The 18,047-nt window shown below is 37.8% G+C and overlaps 2 long non-coding RNA genes across 2 annotated transcripts; one reads left to right on the forward strand and one right to left on the reverse strand.

Moving 5' to 3' along the window:
• Positions 1-11,139: 11,139 nt before the first annotated feature.
• LOC107831286 (uncharacterized) lies at positions 11,140-13,109 on the reverse strand. The gene is made up of 2 exons (XR_001658323.2): positions 12,872-13,109; positions 11,140-12,015 (listed from the first exon to the last, which is right to left on the reverse strand). It is a non-coding gene; the product is annotated as an uncharacterized LOC107831286 (long non-coding RNA).
• A 1,733-nt stretch (positions 13,110-14,842) lies between these two features.
• LOC107776977 (uncharacterized) lies at positions 14,843-16,342 on the forward strand. Its single transcript, XR_012697451.1, has 2 exons — positions 14,843-15,569; positions 15,671-16,342. It is a non-coding gene; the product is annotated as an uncharacterized LOC107776977 (long non-coding RNA).
• Positions 16,343-18,047: the final 1,705 nt, after the last annotated feature.

Below are 18,047 nucleotides of genomic sequence, written 5' to 3' on the forward strand. Positions count from 1 at the left end.
CCGATTGATGTTGAAGAATCAGTGGATGAGTTGTGATTAGGGGTGAAATGCCACTCGAACCCAGAGGCTCGCACCTGTTCTGATTTACCCCCCGTGAATACTCCACCGGTATGAAAAGTTACTACTATTTCAGATACATCATGGTACGGGATTATTTAGACTGCTAGATCAAACCAGATTATAGTTTGGCCGAGGGCTGCCAAACACATCGTAAGCTAAATCAGTGCTGACAATATGAAAACGAAAAAAACATATCTGCCCTCAACCAGATATTACGGTGCAAATCTCACTCGATATCAACTCTGTATCAATGTTTACTGTAAGAAAGATTTTTTTCCTTATTTAGAATTGTACTAGGATTGAAACTCCCCTACTATATAAAGGGGGAACTTTTTATTTTGAGGATCACTATTGGCACGTATATCTGAGCAAAAAAGTTAATTTTTGTTCTCTAGTTGTTGTTTAAAGTGTTCTCTAGTTGCTTGTTTATTGAGCTACAACCTAGCCCGTTCAAAAGTCAATCGTAAGCTAACTCCATCACATTCCCCTTCGGGTTAGAGAAGGCGCTTGGAGACATGAACAAATTATATCAAAACCGCATGAGTTCGGACCCGGAAAAACATTCGAGGTTATGAAAATGCTCGAAGTGCTAACAAAATGGGTGGAGTCTGGTGAAAAGAAGATAGAGGCGAATGACAAGAAGGTGGAAACTTACAATTCGAGGATCACAGATGATTGGGCTGTTTAGGCGTTCACTCAAAGGATCAACCCCCTAAGTTCCGTTGCTTTTCAGTAATTGAAGTAAAACTTGGTGGAATACCCGGCGGTTACTTGGGCCGATATTCATAACAGGTATCAATCAAAGATAAGAGTTGAAGATGAGCCTCGGGGTCTTTTTACCCCAATAGATCGAACAACGAATCTAAAAGGATTATGGACCAAGAGACAAGGCCGGTCAGAGATCGGTATCAGCCATATATCTCGGAGAGGAGGGAAAACGGACCTGCTCGCCACTCAGCCAGGAATGATAGGAGAAGAGACCAAGGACCTAGCAACCAGGGTCTAATGAGTAATAACGGTTTCGACACATCATTTGGGGGCAATGAAGCCCCGAGACTATTGGAATATAACTTCAACATCGATGTTGCGAGTATAGTGTTGGCCATTGGATGCAACAAGGAGACCAAATGGCCTAGGGCACTTCAGTCCGATCCCGCTCAGAGAGACCACAACTTGGTATGTAGATACCATGGTACTCACGGTCACAGGACCGAAGATTGTGGACAGCTATGGGAAGAAGTGGCTCGTCCATTCAACAATGGCCATCTTCATGAATTACTAAGTGAGCAGGCCAAAAATCATTTCAAAAAAAGGGACGCCAACAAACAAATTGAGCAGTAAGAGCCTCAGCACGTGATCAAGATAATCATTGGGGGAGTATATGTCCCACAAGCGCTAATGATAAAGCACACCAATGTTTCTATCACAAGGGAAATCGCAGTCGTGACTACGTCCTAGAGGATTCCATCTCGTTCAGTGATGAGGATATCGAGGGCATCATTCAACCTCACAATGATGCTCTGGTAATATCCGTACTTATTAATAAATCTCGAGTGAAGCGTGTGTTAATTGATCTAAGTAGCTCGGCCAACATCATCCGATGAAGGGTCATAGAACAATTGGGATTATTTGACCGAATCGTACTTGCAGTACGAGCATTGAACGGGTTTAACATAGCGTGTGAGACCACGAAGGGTGAAATAACCCTACCGGTAAACACTGTTGGGACCACCCAGGAAATGAAATTTTATGTGATCGAGGGGTATATGAGATATAATACCTTGTTCGAGAGGCCATGGGTGCACAACATGAGAGTGGTGCCTTCGACCCTACATCATGCGTTGAAGTTTCCCACCACAAGAGGAATCAAAACGGTCTACGGGGAACAACCGACTGCAAAGGAGATGTTCGCTCTCGAGGAAGTGATCTCGGTGCTCGCGGTCACGATATCAAAAGGTAGGGGACTGGACGTAGAGATAGAAACCAAAAAGAAATCATTGTCCCCGACCCTGACTGGTACCGCAAAACAGGGGAACACATAGCAAACGAAGAGGATCATGATTTCAGTGTCCCGAGATCCTTTATAGCACTCGAGGAACTGACGCCACCAAATCGACAATCAAGGAATTGGAGCAGGTCATACTGATCGAGTGCCTACCGAACAGAAAGGAATACGTCGGCACGGGGTTATCTCCCGATCTCAGATAAAATATTATTGATTTCCTTAAATCTAATACCGATTGTTTTATCTGGTCTCACTTAGACATGACAGGGATCGGAGGTGACAACTCACAAATTAAGCTTGGATCCAAAATTCCACCCGGTAAAACAGAAGAGGAGGCTACAGTCCGAGATCAAACACGCATTCATCCAAGACGAGGTATCTAAACTTTTGAAAATAGGTTATATTCGGGAAGTTAAATACCCGGATTGGCTAGCTAACATAGTGGTCGTGCCTAAGAAAAGAAAAAAACTTAGAATATGTGTAGATTATAAAGACCTAAACAAGTCATGTCCGAAGGATTCATTTTCTTTGCCTAACATCGACCGAATGATGGATGCGACAGCCGGGCACAAGACGCTGAGTTTTCTTGATGCCTATTTAGGGTACAACCAAATATGGATGGACCCGGGTGACCAATAAAAGACTTCTTTTATAATTATGTTTAGCGCCTATTGTTATAACGTAATGCCGTTTGGTTTAAAAATTGTATGTTTCACGTATCAACGCCTAGTTAACCGGATGTTCGAATTGATGATATATTAGTTATGTCCCTGCGAGCAGAGGACCATTTGAAGAATTTGTAGGAAACCTTCGACATACTAAGGAAATACAACATGAAGCTGAATCCGAAAAAGATTGCCTTCGAGGTCGGTTTGGGAAAGTTCCTTGGTATTAAAGTATACAACCAGGGAATAGAGATAAACTCGGACAAGATAAAAGACATAGAAGAAATCATAGTAGTTGACACTGTCAAGGCGGTACAAAGATTGACCAGGCGGATAGCCGCATTGGACCAGTTTATTTCTAGGTCATCAGACAAAAGCCATCGATTTTTCTAATTACTGAGAAAGAAGAACGACCTCTCTTGGACCCCGGAATGTCAGTAGACTTTAGAAGAACTCAAACGATACTTGTCAAGCCCTCCTTTGTTGCACATCCCGAAGGTGAGCGAGCAACTATACCTCTGCTTGGGAGTCTCCGGGGTACAGGTAAGTGGTGTTCTGGTAAGGGAAGAAGAAGGTATGCAGTTTCCTATTTATTATGTTAGTAGAACCCTAGGCGATGCCGAAACAAGGTATCTACACTTAGAAAAATTAGCACTCGCCTTACTAAGCGCGTCTAGGAAATTAAATCTGTATTTTCAGTGTCACCCCATATGTGTCATGACCTCATACCCGCTAAGAAATGTTATGCATAAACCTGAGCTCTTGGGCCAACTGTCCAAATGGGTCATAAAGGTTGGCGGGTACGATATTGAGTACAAACCTGAACTGGTATAAAATCTCATATTTTGGCAAACTTCGTGGCCGACTTTATGCCGGCCTTGATCCCTGAGGTCGAGAAAGAATTACTGCTCGCCTCGGGGACTAGCTCGGGGGTTTGGACCCTTTTCACGAACGATGCTTCTAACGTGAAAAGGTCTGGGCTGGGAATCATATTAAAATCGCCTACGCGTAATTCAATAAGGCAATCTATTAGAACTGTAAAATTTACTAACAACGAAGCCGAATATGAGGCTATGATTGCAGGTCTGGAATTGGCTTAGCGCCTGGGGGCTTAGGTGATCAAAGCCAAGTGCAACTCCCTCCTTGTCATTAACCAAGTTAACGGGAGATTTGAAGTAAATAAGAATCGGATGTGGAGATAATTGGATAAGCTGCAAGTCATGATACGCCAATTCATGGAATGGACACTACATCGCATACCCCGATATCAAATAACGAGGTTGATGCATTAGCTAAACTTGGGTCGTCAGTCGATTTCGATGAATTCAATTCCGGAGCAGTGATGCAATTGTTGAACTCTGTGATAGAGGAAGGCCACGCCGAGGTTAACTAAACATGATTAACTTGGGATTGGAGAAACAAATTTATAGACTAACTTCATAAAGGGAAACTGCCATCGGATCCCAAAGAATCGAGGGCCCTATGTACTAAGGCTTCCAGGTTTAGCTTGGTTGGTGGAAAACTATATCAAAAATCATTAGCAAGGTGCTTGGTTCCGGGGGAAACCGACTACATGATGATGGAAGTTCACGAGGGTACTTGTGATAACCAACCGAGAATAGAATCCTTGGTTCGGAAATATATCAGAGCAGGTTATTACTGGAACGAGATGGAAAAATATGCGAAAGACTTTGTTCAAAAGTGTAACGAATGTCAGAGGCACGCCCCAATGATCTACCAACTAGGGGAGATGCTTCACCCGGTCCTTTCCCCCTAGTCTTTCATGAAATAGGGAATGGACATTGTTAGTCCATGCAAGGGGCACCCGGCAAAGCACAGTACATCTTAGGTATGACCGATTATTTCTCCAAGTGGGTCGAAGCATATGTGTTCGATAAAGTTAGGGAAATGGAGGTCATTGACTTCATCTGGGATCAAATAACATGCCAATTGAGGATACCAGCCAAGATCACGTGTGGCAATGGGAGGCAGCTTATAGGCGACAATATTAATAAGTTTTGTGAGGATCACAAAATCAAAAAGATTTTATCAACGCTCTACCACCCAAGTGGAAAATGTAAAGCGAAATCGACAAACAAAACTATATTCCAGAAGTTCTGGAGCATTAATTAGCTTGCTCGACATTAAATTCGTCTTGTTCAAGGTAAGTAACTCTTCTAATCTTGGAGCTGAGTGTATGAACCCTGATTATACGTGTTATGTATTTGGTGTTGAGGTGACGCACATGCTAAGTGACGGGCTTATGGGCGTGCACCGTGTGAACTATGACAGTTATTTCTGTTGTACTGTGTAGTTATCTGAACTTGTCTGAAATCATAAAATCTCTACGTACTAGAGTTATTAAAATGTGATTCATGCTATAAATTATGTTTAAACTACATGTTTATCCTGTTGGGACCCACCGAGGTCATTTCTGTTGTTAAGTTATCTGCTTTCATTGCATTACATACTTAGTCATACGCATTCATATGCATATCATATCTCAATCTCTGTTGTTATTTATTGATACATCATATCATCATTTTCGAGCTATTTTCATGACATTGTGAGCCCATGAGAGAGAGACTTGAGAGATTGATGACTGAGTGAGCGCGGTTGATATTATATGGAGATGGATCTTCTCCACAGGGGTGGATTGGCCTTCCTCGGTACTGGGTGACTTATAGTCAGTGATGTATATGTTCTGGGGTGGATCTTCCCTGGTCCGTATGGGCCATATACAGTACCGAGTGGTTGAGTATTTGAGAGTGTGAACCTGGAGATAGATCTTCTCCACAGAGCTGGATTGGCCTTCCTCGGTACTAGGTAACTTATAGTCAGTGATGTATATGTTCTGGAATGGCTCTACCCTGGGCCGTATGGGCCATATACAATACAGAGTGGTTGAGTATTCGAGAGTGTGAGCATATGAGGTTGTCAGCATGGTGCATCACATACAGTATTGCATTGATATGCACACATGACATATATGTATAGAGATGTATTTTCCTCATGTTGTACGGTATCACGTCATGATTTCTCACAGGTGTTGACATATAAGCATAGTGATGCATTTATTTTACACTCGTTATCTGGAAAGAAAATGAGATATCTTAACTATCATTGAAAGGATTTTTGAAAAAATTACTGCTTTCAAACTTACTCATATTTTTGGCAACTTCGGTAAATGATTTGGGTTTCTACTGATGTACTTGAAAGGCAGAACTATTTTTAGAAATCATGATTTAGCTGAGCATTTTATCTTTGAGTTGCTTCTTGTATTACTTGCTTTATGTTGTTATGAACTATTGTTGGTTATTGAAGTTGGGACCCGACCTTGGTATAAGCTCGTCTCTACTTTCAACCTAAGGTTAGGTTTGTTACGTATTGAGTACATGGAGTCGGTTGTACTCACACTATACTTTTGCACCTTGCGTGCAGATGTTGGATGCTGATGTTGCTGTGTTCGTTGGGAGTTAAATCTGAAGATGTACCTGCGTTCCGGTTGTTGTTGCCTTTTGTTCATGGTAGCCTTAGATTCATTAAACTCTGTTTATGTACTTTTCAAACAGATAATGTATTTACTTCATACCAGCTTTGTATACTCTATTCTTAGAAGCTCATGATTTGTACTACCAATTCTAGGGGAAATGTATCAGTTTCATATATTTCTCTTAATTAATTGTATTGTTAAATTACATTGGAATTGGCTAGTGGTTAATTGGTTTACCTAGTGGGTTAAGTTAGGTGTCATCATGACTAATTGGATTTTGGGATGTGACAAATACTTTGACACCTGGCAGAAGGAAGCCATATTTCGTAGCATTCGTAGTGGATCCGATCTTAATTACTTTCTGTCTTTGATTGTTTCACATTAAACTACAAAGAGTCAAAAGAAAACAAAATAAGAAAGACATGATGAAAATAATGTATTAGCAAAAAAATCATGTAAATCATGAGATACACGTTAATATACTAATACATAAAAGATGTTTTACCTCGTCCATTCTTTTTCGCGTATTTTGTGTAGGATTTTCTTTCAAATTCATATTCATCTTATTTAACTCCCGTTGTTTCATTATTCACATCAAACCAACTACATTGAAACAAAATTACTCTTCTACCAGGACGATTTGCAATTCAAGTATATCAGTCAAAACTCCATAGTAATCAAGGCTCTGCCATCTTTACTAGTCGCATCAATTACAAGCATCCTGCGGGTAAACCGTTAATCCGTTAAGAATTTTTATATTTATACTTTTACCCCTCTATGTATATAAAGTACTGTTGAAAGTAATTTGTTGTCCGATAATTTTATCCGTAATAGCTGAATTGTGTGGTTTTATGTCCTTTTTTTTGCATGCATCTAACAAATTAAAGTCTGATTTTCTGGTTTTTTGGTTTTTCAATATGGATTTCTTGTGAAGAACGAATGTTACTAAAAGTTTGATTGATTCATATGTGTATGAATAGTCTTGAATATAAACTAAATTGGAACTTGGAAGAAGACTTTTCAATTCAAAATACTGTTAGATCTTAGATAATATTAAAAATTTGGTATTGATTTGAAACCGTTTGGTATTGATTGAATGATTCTTCAAAAAACCTTTTATTTGGTTTAGTCGATAAACCGTCCGATAACCGCCCGATAATCGTTAATCTGATACCAATCCGCCAGTTGTCTTATTGGATGACTAGCGGATTACTACATTTATAATCTGATAACTGATAAGTCGAACCGTTAAGCATAATTATCCGCCCAAACACCCGATAAACACCCATATTCTAGTTAGCTGCATGAAAAGCTAGTATAAAACATGATCCATGACAACTCATGCTTTTTATTAGTGGAGATGGAAGATTAATGTCAGCTCATTACGTGTATAATTAGGTCTTGCTAGGTTAATGTTTTCCTTACCATAAAATTTTAACCATTTGGGAAAGGCCTAATTTTTCCGCAAAAGTAAGAGCGGATTTGTCTTCCCTTAAAAAAGCACCATATTCGTACCCCTTCCATTATACAAATAGTTCTAATTTACCCTTTTCGTCTAACGAAAGTGAATTAAATGTCACCTGGAATTTTAATTAACTCCTAATCCAACTAGTAGACCTACCCCATCCCCCTCCTGCTTTTCTATCGGTAGCAACTAGGGGTGGGCAAATTTCGGTCCGAACCGAAAATATTTTTATTTCGGTTTCGGTTATTCGGTATTTTCGGTTGGTTTCAGTTTAAAATTTTAGTTTTTCGGTTCGGTTTTCGGTTATTAATTTATTTGGTTCGGTTAACCGAAAAACCGAATTATTAGCAAACCAACAAATTTTCGATTGGTTTCAGTCTAATTTATCGAAATTTTGAAAGAAAACGAAAAAATTCGCCAATCCAATTATTACATAGAGAAAGCCCACTATGATAATGTTCAAACCGAAATAAACCGAATCGAATTTCTTAAAACCGAACCGAACCGAATTTCTTAAAATCGAACCGAACCGACCGAACGCCCACCCCTAATAGCAACGTCAAAAGAGACCACGATCTCGTTGGCCATCGAAGTTATATTTTTAGGTCGCGACCAACAAAATCACGGTCGTCTCCAGTGAAAATATTTTCAATAGATGAAACACTCCTTTTATAAATCTGGTAAAGGACTTCATGCATGAAGACGTGAAGCTGTGGTATATGTGTGTGAATGTATTTGTGTAAGAAGAATTGAAGAGTGAAGAGAGTAAGGGAAAAAGGGGCGGCTAATGAGTTAAAAAATGAGAGAGGAAGATAAAAAATAGTGTTGGATAGATAAGAGGGATTAACTAAATATAGTAGGATTTTTTTAAAACAAAAAAATAGAAAAATAAATTTTTATTTTAGATATTTTACTTGAGTTAGCCAAAAAGTGTAAATTTGAACCTGGTATGAATAGGCCACCTTTTGTCTGAGGATAAATCTGCTCTAAATTGAATACTTTACGGATGAACTTAGGCATTTTTCCTTTAAAAATGTGGAAGATAAAGTTTACAGCTTGCCATAAGGGATTCATTTTATAGTCATGTTTGAGACTTTCAACTAAGAGATTCTTTACTCAAGTCTCAGAAAAGTATGAATTAGTTTTACTATTATTGTTATTTAAAAGTTGTTATTTCTCTCTATATTCTTTTGTTCTTTTAGCATAACTTCATAACAATATTATATATATTCAAGGTAGAAAAAGAGATGGAGATATGAATTATATGGATCGGAACACGCTGCATTATTCATGAGATAAGTCAAGGAGTTAGGTGGGAGGTAGAACTTTAAAACCAATCTACCTAATACATGTACCTTACTCAAAGCGGAAAACGAGAAGAAAACTCTGTTTATAAAAAATATTGATCCTTAATAAGATACAATATTAAAAAATATTCTTATATCTATTTAAGGTGGAGAAAGAGATATTCTTAAAAACTCTGTTTACCCATTTTACCCTTACTAAGAAACTTTTATAACCACACAAATGTCATGGCACCATAAAATTTTTACCCCTTAAGTTTTTAAAACAACAAATTTCAAAAGTCTTCTTTTGTTTTTAAATTTCGTGCTGAGTCAAATTACCGAATAGAGAGAGTATATTAGATTAAGAGGAATGAAAAAAACAGTCTTATACATTGATTGCTTAATTATTATATAGAAACAATCATATATTTTCAAGGTGGCAGACAAGATAGAGACGTGAATTATTAAACAAGATAAAGATGTGAGTTACTAATAGATAGAAACAGTCATCTATTAGTAAGATTTTCCATGTTCTTAAAGAAAACAACAAACCCAGTAAATCTACTAGTCGGGTCTAGGGAGGGTAGTATATACGCAAATTTTACCCTTACCCTGGAATAGAAAAGTTATTTTCGATATATCATCGGCTCCCTCCCTTCAAGAACTGTCCACCTTGCTTTTGGGGTGACTCGAACTCACAACCTAAGATGATTACCATTGTGCCAACCTCTTATTCCAAACTATTTAAACGCTTCAATAATGTGACAATAAAGTTGTTTGAAATTGTAGATATTAAATCAGTGCAATTATAGACGCTTCAATAATGTACTCGTATTTGGCAAGACTCTAATAGACATTTAAATCAATGATCTGAAGTCATAATTGACAAAAGCTTTTGTAGAATTAGTAAATGACAATGACTTTGATGATACCGTTTTCAAGATTTGAAGCACATAAATCTTGTTTTGATCTTCACAGGTCACAGCATAAACAAAGTCAATGAGATTAGTTAAGAGCTTAAACTCAATTGTTATTCATCAAAAAATTTTATATTAGAAAATTGAGTTTTGCGGCTTTATTATGTATTTGGATTGGGTGGTGTTGTAAATGATTGGAAATTATCTTGGAGATATAGCAGTTGTAGCCTCTATATAGATTTTACTTGGCTATATGGAAAGCTAGTATAAAGCATGATCCACGATTTTTAATTAGTGGGGACGAAGGTTAGTGTGAGTTCATTTCGTATATAATTAGGTTGTATTAAGTTATAAGTTTGTCTCGATTTGAATTTTTACGTACGCACGCTAATTAAAAAAATGCTGTAGATAAACTTACAGCTTATAAGGTATATTCATTTTATAGTTAAGATTGAGGTTTACAACTACGAGGTCCTTTTTTTCTTTGATGTTTTCACAAAATTAAGAACATTAATTTTACTGTTATAAAAGAATGAAGAAAATTGAATTTCAATACTATTGTTAAACAAATAAAAAGAATTAATCTAATTAGCTGCTTTTAACTAAATAATCAACACATGTATAATATGTATATAAATAATTAGTATATAATTTATATATAAACAGTAAATTTAACCTGACAATTTAAGTAGAGATCCAAAATGGAAGATCATCTTTATCAAACAAGTGAATCCGCAACGATTTGTACGTTGGTGATTTTGTCTCCTAGTACATATTTTATTATGACAAAGAAGGGTTTATATTGTCTGCTACATAACTTTTTTTTCTTTGATGTTTTCAGTGTAATAAACGTGAAAATACAAGATTTTGTTGTGGGGTCATATGCATTATATTGTGGGGTCATATGCATTATATCGTGTGCTAATTCTGCTAATTCTAGGCACACAAGATCAACTGTTAATTTACTGAGTAGTTGGAAATCAACTAAAAATGTTAAAAGTGTTTATCCCAAAGTAATAATTGAATTTATACGTCATTTAAATGATAAGTGATTTAATTTAACACAAATAATCTAATAACAGTAAATAGTTGAACTCAAGGAAAACAAAATGATCAACCAAATGCGATGGACGATTAAATCTAGCTTTATGTTGGATGTAGGGAATTAGTTCTGATCCAGCCTTCGGAACGGGCTCGGTTGCAGCTCAATAAATAAGTAGCTAAATAACACTTTAAACAACAACGAGAGAACAAAAATTAACTTTCATTGCTTAGATATATGTGACAACAATGGTCCTAAAAAAAAGGTTCCCCTTTTATATAGTAGGAGAGTTTCAATCCTAGTACAAATCTAAATAAGGTGAAAACTTTTCCGGTAAACATTGATACGCGTTTGATATTGGGCAAGATTTGCGTTGTAATATCCGATTTAGAGTGAATATTTTGGCCGCTATCTTATCTCGTCTAACCACCTTTTTCCTTGGTCTCGGCTATTCACTCTGCTCGAGCCCAATGCTCGGCCGTGTCTGGTCTCGGGTGCACCATTCGACATTCGTCCTCCTCGGGCTCTGATCCGTGGAATCCCTCGGCTATACTCGAGGCCATGTCAAACCGTCCTTTCCTCTCGTTTCTTTACTAGGAAATCGGGGGTAAATTTATCCCCGATTTTAGCCGTACACAGATAGTCCCCTCACTTTTTCGAGAGCAGATTTATCGAAATGACGAGAAGTAACTAACCGACTCCGGTTCCTTCCTCTGTACGCTACAAACGAGTTGACGAGTCAGCGAAACGTCCCATCAATCGTGTCGTTCTGACTTTGGACTCGTGTCAGCTGCCGATTTACCATGCTCGGTGGGTACCGAATGCAGAACGTCACGCATTAAACATTTCCCTCCTATAAAGCTGCCGATTTACCATGCTCGGTGGGTACCGAATGCAGAACGTCACGCATTAAACATTTCCCTCCTATGAAAGCTCTGGTTTCCCTTTGTTCACTTTTTTACTGTCTGATTTCAAATCTGCTTGAGTTACCCTCGAAACTTTTACTTGTTCATCCTTTATGCCTAAAGTATAGCTAACAACTAAATTGTACAAGACACAATTTGACTGGCTATTAATCAATACTGCATTAGGAACCGTTTATAAATCTTAGTCCCCATATAACTACTAGATAAACCCAAAAAACAAATGGCTGAAAAAGAAAAGAATAGCACACCGCTAAATCACTTGCTTACATATATTATCTTTTCCATCTATAATCAATAAAATTCAAAAATACAAGAGATGTTACTCTATGTTCAACTGTTCAATTCCTCATATAAAAGATATAAACATTCAGAATAACATATTTTCTTCTCATTTCTTTTGTTTTTCCTTTGTTTTTCAATTTCATTTTCTCCAAATATTATTTGAAGCCCGGGAAGATTGGACGTGCTATACTTTTTCCTGAATAGAACTATCGTTAAAAATCTTAAAAGAACATTTGACATTGTGGAAAATTATTGAATGAGTAGGGAAAAAGGCTTAAATTTGATTATGTTGTGTTTGGTACGATGAAAGGAATTTTCCTTGAGAAATATTTTTAAAAAATATTTGATAAATAATTTCAGTACTTGGTAATTGGTGGGTGAAAAATATTTTACGTATATATTATATTGAATGCTAGTAATAATATTAGCAAAGAGAGTGTTAAGAAGTTTTTGAGTGTTATCAATAATATGTCTAATATGTGTTAGATGGAGCAAGTAAAATGAAGTTAAACATCAAGATAGTTTTAAGAAAAGTGACTTCGTCAACAAGATTTTCCCCTTTAATTTGAGGTAAAATATTTTATGATAACCCAAAAATCATCAAATAATGTTTTCACGAAAAATATTTCTTTGAAGAAAGACTTCTTTACATACTAAATACACCTAAATGCGGAAGTTGATACAAGTAAATAATATATATGTATAGAGAGGAGAAATGCGAATTACATACCGTCGTTATATTTTCAGCTAACAACCGAACCAACTTTTACAGATTCACCTTCGATCAATATCAAATTTGTTGACCTTACCAGGACTTATATTGGATATATGATGAGTATTGGTGTGAAAAATATCATGAATAGGGTGGCCTCCACACTTCACCTCTACTGAAGCAATCAACTTACCTTTCACACACATATTTTCTTCTACGGTATAGAAGAAAAGTTTTGAAAATGAAGTAGTGAGAAAATGCAGAGAGGCTGTAGTCTTTATATAGATTATATTCTAGCTTTTACTATTATTATTATTATTATTATTATTATTATTATTATTATTATTATTATATTATTAAATATTTAAATTATTAAAATATATTATGTTCTAGTTTGCTGCATGAAAAGCTAGTATAAAACATGATCCATGACGACTCATGTTTTTATTAAACAAAAAAATAGAAAAATATATTTTTATTTTGGCTAGTTCACTTGCGTTAGCCAAAAAGCGTAAATTTGAACCATTTGTGTAGCGGCAAGGTATGAATAGAGCACTTTTGGGGGAGGATAAATCTGCTCTAAATTGAATACTTTACGGATGAACTTAGGCATTTTTCCTTTAAAAATGTGGAAGATAAAGTTTACAGCTTGCCATAAGGGATTCATTTTATAGTCATGTTTGAGACTTTCAACTAAGAGATTCTTTACTCAAGTCTCACAAAAGTATGAATTAGTTTTAGTATTATTGTTATTTAAAAGTTTTTATTTCTCACTATATTCTTTTGTTCTTTTAGCTTAACTTCATAACAATATTATATATATTCAAAGTAGAAAAAGAGATGGAGATATGAATTATATCGAACACGCTGCATTATTCATGAGATTAGTCAAGCAGTTTAATTTTCATGTTATTAAGGATAAGGATGAGGAGTTAGGTGGGAGGTAGAACTTTAAAACCAATCTACCTATTATTAAAAGCGGAAAACGAGAAGAAAACTCTGTTTATAAAAAATATTGATCCTTAATAAGATACAATATTAAAAAATATTCTTTTATCTATTTAATGTGGAGAAAGAGATAGATACGTGATTTATAAGGGAAAAGGATGCGTTGTCCATGAAACATTATGTTCATGGTATTAATGGCAGTAATTGGTGAGGAACAAACGTTATATAGACGAACCAATCGAGCTACTTAACTTACTCCAAGCAAAAATAAAGCACTAGTTAAAAAAACATTGATTACTTAATTATATTAGATTAAGAGGAAAGAAAAAAACAGTCTTATACATTGATTGCTTAATTATTATATCTAAAGAAAAGATAGAAACAGTCATATATTTTCAAGGTGGCAGACAAGATAGATCCGTGGGTTATTTAGAAAACAAGTAGCAATCTATTAGCGAGATTTTTCATGTTCTTAAAGGGAAGCAGTAAATTGGAAGGTATTTCTTTTCCTCAAAGATGAATCAGTTTACATACATATATACCTTACACCAAGAGAAGGGAAAAAAAGAAGAAGGAGAAGGGCACTTCAAAATGTTGATATTATCGAGTACTTCCTTTGTCCCAATTTATGTAACAGGGTATAGAGTACGAGGGTCAAAACACTTGATTTTTTATGTGAATTTAGTATAGATTCTTCATTTTTTTTTAAAGTAACATATTTATAAATTACAGGAACAGTACTACATAGCTAGTGATTCAAAACATTTAAAAAAAATTAGAAAACTATAATCAAAGAAAAACAATAGTATAGCTACAAAAATAATACCTTCCATAAAATGCAATGGAGGGAGTTATAAGATTTAAGTGACATCGTATTATAGGGAGCAAATTAACTCTTGATGAAGATGGCTAAGGTGGAAATGTCGTGAGCAGACAAAGAAAATGCGATGGACAGCGAGATGTAAAAAGCAGTTCTTTTGTCATTACATTTAAATTTCCCAAGTCCCCAAGGCAGTGCCCCGTTCCAAGGAATGGGTCGAGGGGATCTATAAATAATTGACATACTCCGAGAGCGAGTGACACATACTTTCAAAAGGCAAATGGGATGCTCGTTCCCATGGTGAGTATCCTTCTTCTCCTTTTCGTTCCATTGTCATTTGGCTAAGTCCTTTTCTTCCTTCCATAGGTTTACCCATGACCACCGAGCTTCGAGCAGTGGACGAGGACGAGGTCTCGTCCCCATCTGCAAAACCCTCTGCCTCGATACAACCTACCGTCGAGGCTAATACGAAGAAGGAGGAGAACACAAGGAAGAAGAAAATGTCCCCTGACCCCTCGGGCGCTCCCACCGAGGCCAAGAAAAAGAGGATTGTGGTCAGGGTCGAAAGAGTACCGGGAAGAGTACTCGGGCCAGGGTACCTGACCTTGATTCTCTTTATCGGCTCAGGGACTATCCTAAAGATGATGATATGGAGTTTGTCGCCCATGAGTCGGTCGTCGCTACAGAAGAGTGGGCAGCACCGGAGGGAGGAGACCGTAAGGCCGAACTCTCTTCAGTTCAGGAGCCCGAGGAAAAGCCTGTGGCTACTGCCTCTCGAGAAGTTACCCCAGTCGAGAGAAGCTGCCAACATCATTGATGTCTAGGAGTCGCTATCCCACATGAAGCCTCTTTTCAGTGAGGCTCAGGCCGTTACAGAAATGCCGATCGAGGCATCACGGGTAGCGGATAAAGCCCTTAATCCATATTTTAAGGCATGAGCGTTGATAAGTAGGGATTTTAGCCTATTAATTGCTCTCTTTTACTTGTGTTTTGGGCCAAATATGCGTGAGGGTATTCCTGGAAAACTAACTTAGTATGCTTGCTTGCAGGGATTGTTCAAAATGAGCCAAAGGAGCCATAATCAACTCATAAAAGGAGTCAAAACTTAAATAAAAACCAAATCTGGGCCAAGAGGTGTGGAACGCGGACCGCGACAAAAAAGTGCGGCCGCTAAAGTATCAACACGGACGCGGCCATTATTTCGAGGTCCGCGATATGAAGAATCAGAGAGATAATTTTTTGGGAACAAACATGAACGTGGACCGCGACAAGAAGATGCGGCTGCGAAAGTACCAGCACGGCCGCGATGGGAATTCCGCGAACTGCGGTTACTAAGGTTCAGAGAGTGCATAATTCAAGCAAATATGAGAATGGCGGTCCGCGTCAAAATTATGCGGCCGCGAAAGTCTCTCACGCGGATGCAGTGGAAATTGCGCGGTCCGCGAAATAAGGTTCAACCCAGGTCCAGATGTGAAGAAATGCAGACCGCGATCAGAATTACGTGGGTGCGAAAGCAAGTGTGCGGCCGCAGTCAGAATTATGTGGCCGCAAAACTTCCGCAGGGGTATTTTTGTTCAGAGATTTCAGTTTAGTATAAATAGATCATTTTGTCAATTTTAGGTTATGTTATGTTTTTGCTGAGTATGTGAGACGGCTAGGTTTTCCTTTTTGGGCAATTTTGTACAAGATTTACCTTATAACATTAGATTTTCATCTTTTAATTTAGTATTATGTATTATATCTTCTCTTTATCTTTGAATTTCTGCTATTATTATGAGTAGCTAGACCCATAGCTAGGGTTGTGACTCAACCCTAGTGTGGGTATTTAATGGGTCTTGAATTTTAGGGCTTGAATGTTTATGGGTTAGTGATATTTAGCCTAGTTCTTGCTAGAATTATAGAATTAGTGGTTGCAAACACTGATTCATGCCTTTATGATTTGGTCTCTTCTTGAGAAAGAGGGATTAAGTATGGAAAAACTAGGCTAACAAGGAATTGGGGTGAACTCAAGAAATTGATAGCCCCAATTAAAGGGTTAAACCTAGAGATAATAATACCCGACTTGAGCTAATATCACATGACTTGCATGAATACCCAGTTGGACTTGAGAAAGCCAAATTGGGCAATCACTCAAACTATCGAGAGATATAGAATAGAGTGAGTACTTGGGTGTGATAGCTATATTACGATCCCAAATTAATCAAGCTTGCCCTAGATTTTTACTACCTGTTAGATGTCCACCTAGGCGAAAGTCGCTACCCTAGTACTTTTAAACACTTGTAAACCAACATAAAAAATATTGTACTTAACTTTAATCTTAGCATACAATAGAAATAGAAATAGAAGTAGAATCAACACCTTCATGTTTGGAAGTGCAATTAGGAATAAAACACGCATGTAGACTTAGATATAAACCTAATTCCAAATCAATTAACTCACTGTGGATTCGATCCCGACCTAGCTGGGTAAAACTGCATCGACCATCCTCGCTACTCAATAGTAGTGCAGGCTTGGACCTGATCAAGCGTTGGAGCACTAGAAGACTACTCTGGTTTTGGCCACCTGAAGATTCTGAAAAAAGATGTGTTGCCAGGGTCAAATGGGCCGGATTTGAGCCCAAAGCTTTTGAAGCAATTCCCCGCCCCGAGTGTGGATCCCAACCGCAAGAAGACGACCATGTTTATGGTACGAGCGAATACCAAGATACTATCTGAGCCGGTCGGTGTGGCCAGCTACCTTCGTTCCTTAATAACCGAAGAAGACCAAGTGAAGATGAACGAGGTGGACGCGCCGAGCCTCTTCAATGAGGCGCAGCAGGCGCTAAACAAGGTATATCATTTTTTCCTCCTATATTTAAATAATTCATTTGCCTTAGCGGATTTTAACGATTTTTCCTATTTTTTATGTACTAGGCCTCGGTGATTCACCATGAGAGCTTCCACCGGTCTCGGATGGAGGTGAGTTGCCTTGAGTTTGAGCTCAAGGAGTAGGTCTGGCAAACGGACATGTTCAAAGCGCTTTGTGAGAAAATTGATGAGGTCCTCAGGGACCACTCCGTCCTACAAGCCGAGCTGGAAAGAGCTCAAAAGGAGGCCTCCAGTGTGAAACGAGAACATGCCCTTCTAGTTGAAAAGGTAAGAGTATTTGAGATTAATAATGAGAGGTTAAGCACAAACGCTAATGCCGCAACCTCACAGGTCCAAGAGAAGATAGACTTGATCGACCAGCTTAGGGCCGAGATGAACTAGGTCAAAGCCTCAGCCGCGGAGTTGAGGAGCAAAATGGATCTCTTGGCCTCGGAACGGGATGCCACCAAAGAGGATTAGGCATCAACCAAAGATCAACTTCGGGTGATGAGGGAAAAAGCCTACAATTGCTCTCGACTGAACGAGGAGCTTCGAGCACAATTTGACTCGGCCGTTATAA

This window comes from Nicotiana tabacum, chromosome 12, assembly GCF_000715075.1.
Source record: "Nicotiana tabacum cultivar K326 chromosome 12, ASM71507v2, whole genome shotgun sequence".
Lineage (NCBI taxonomy): Eukaryota > Viridiplantae > Streptophyta > Magnoliopsida > Solanales > Solanaceae > Nicotiana > Nicotiana tabacum.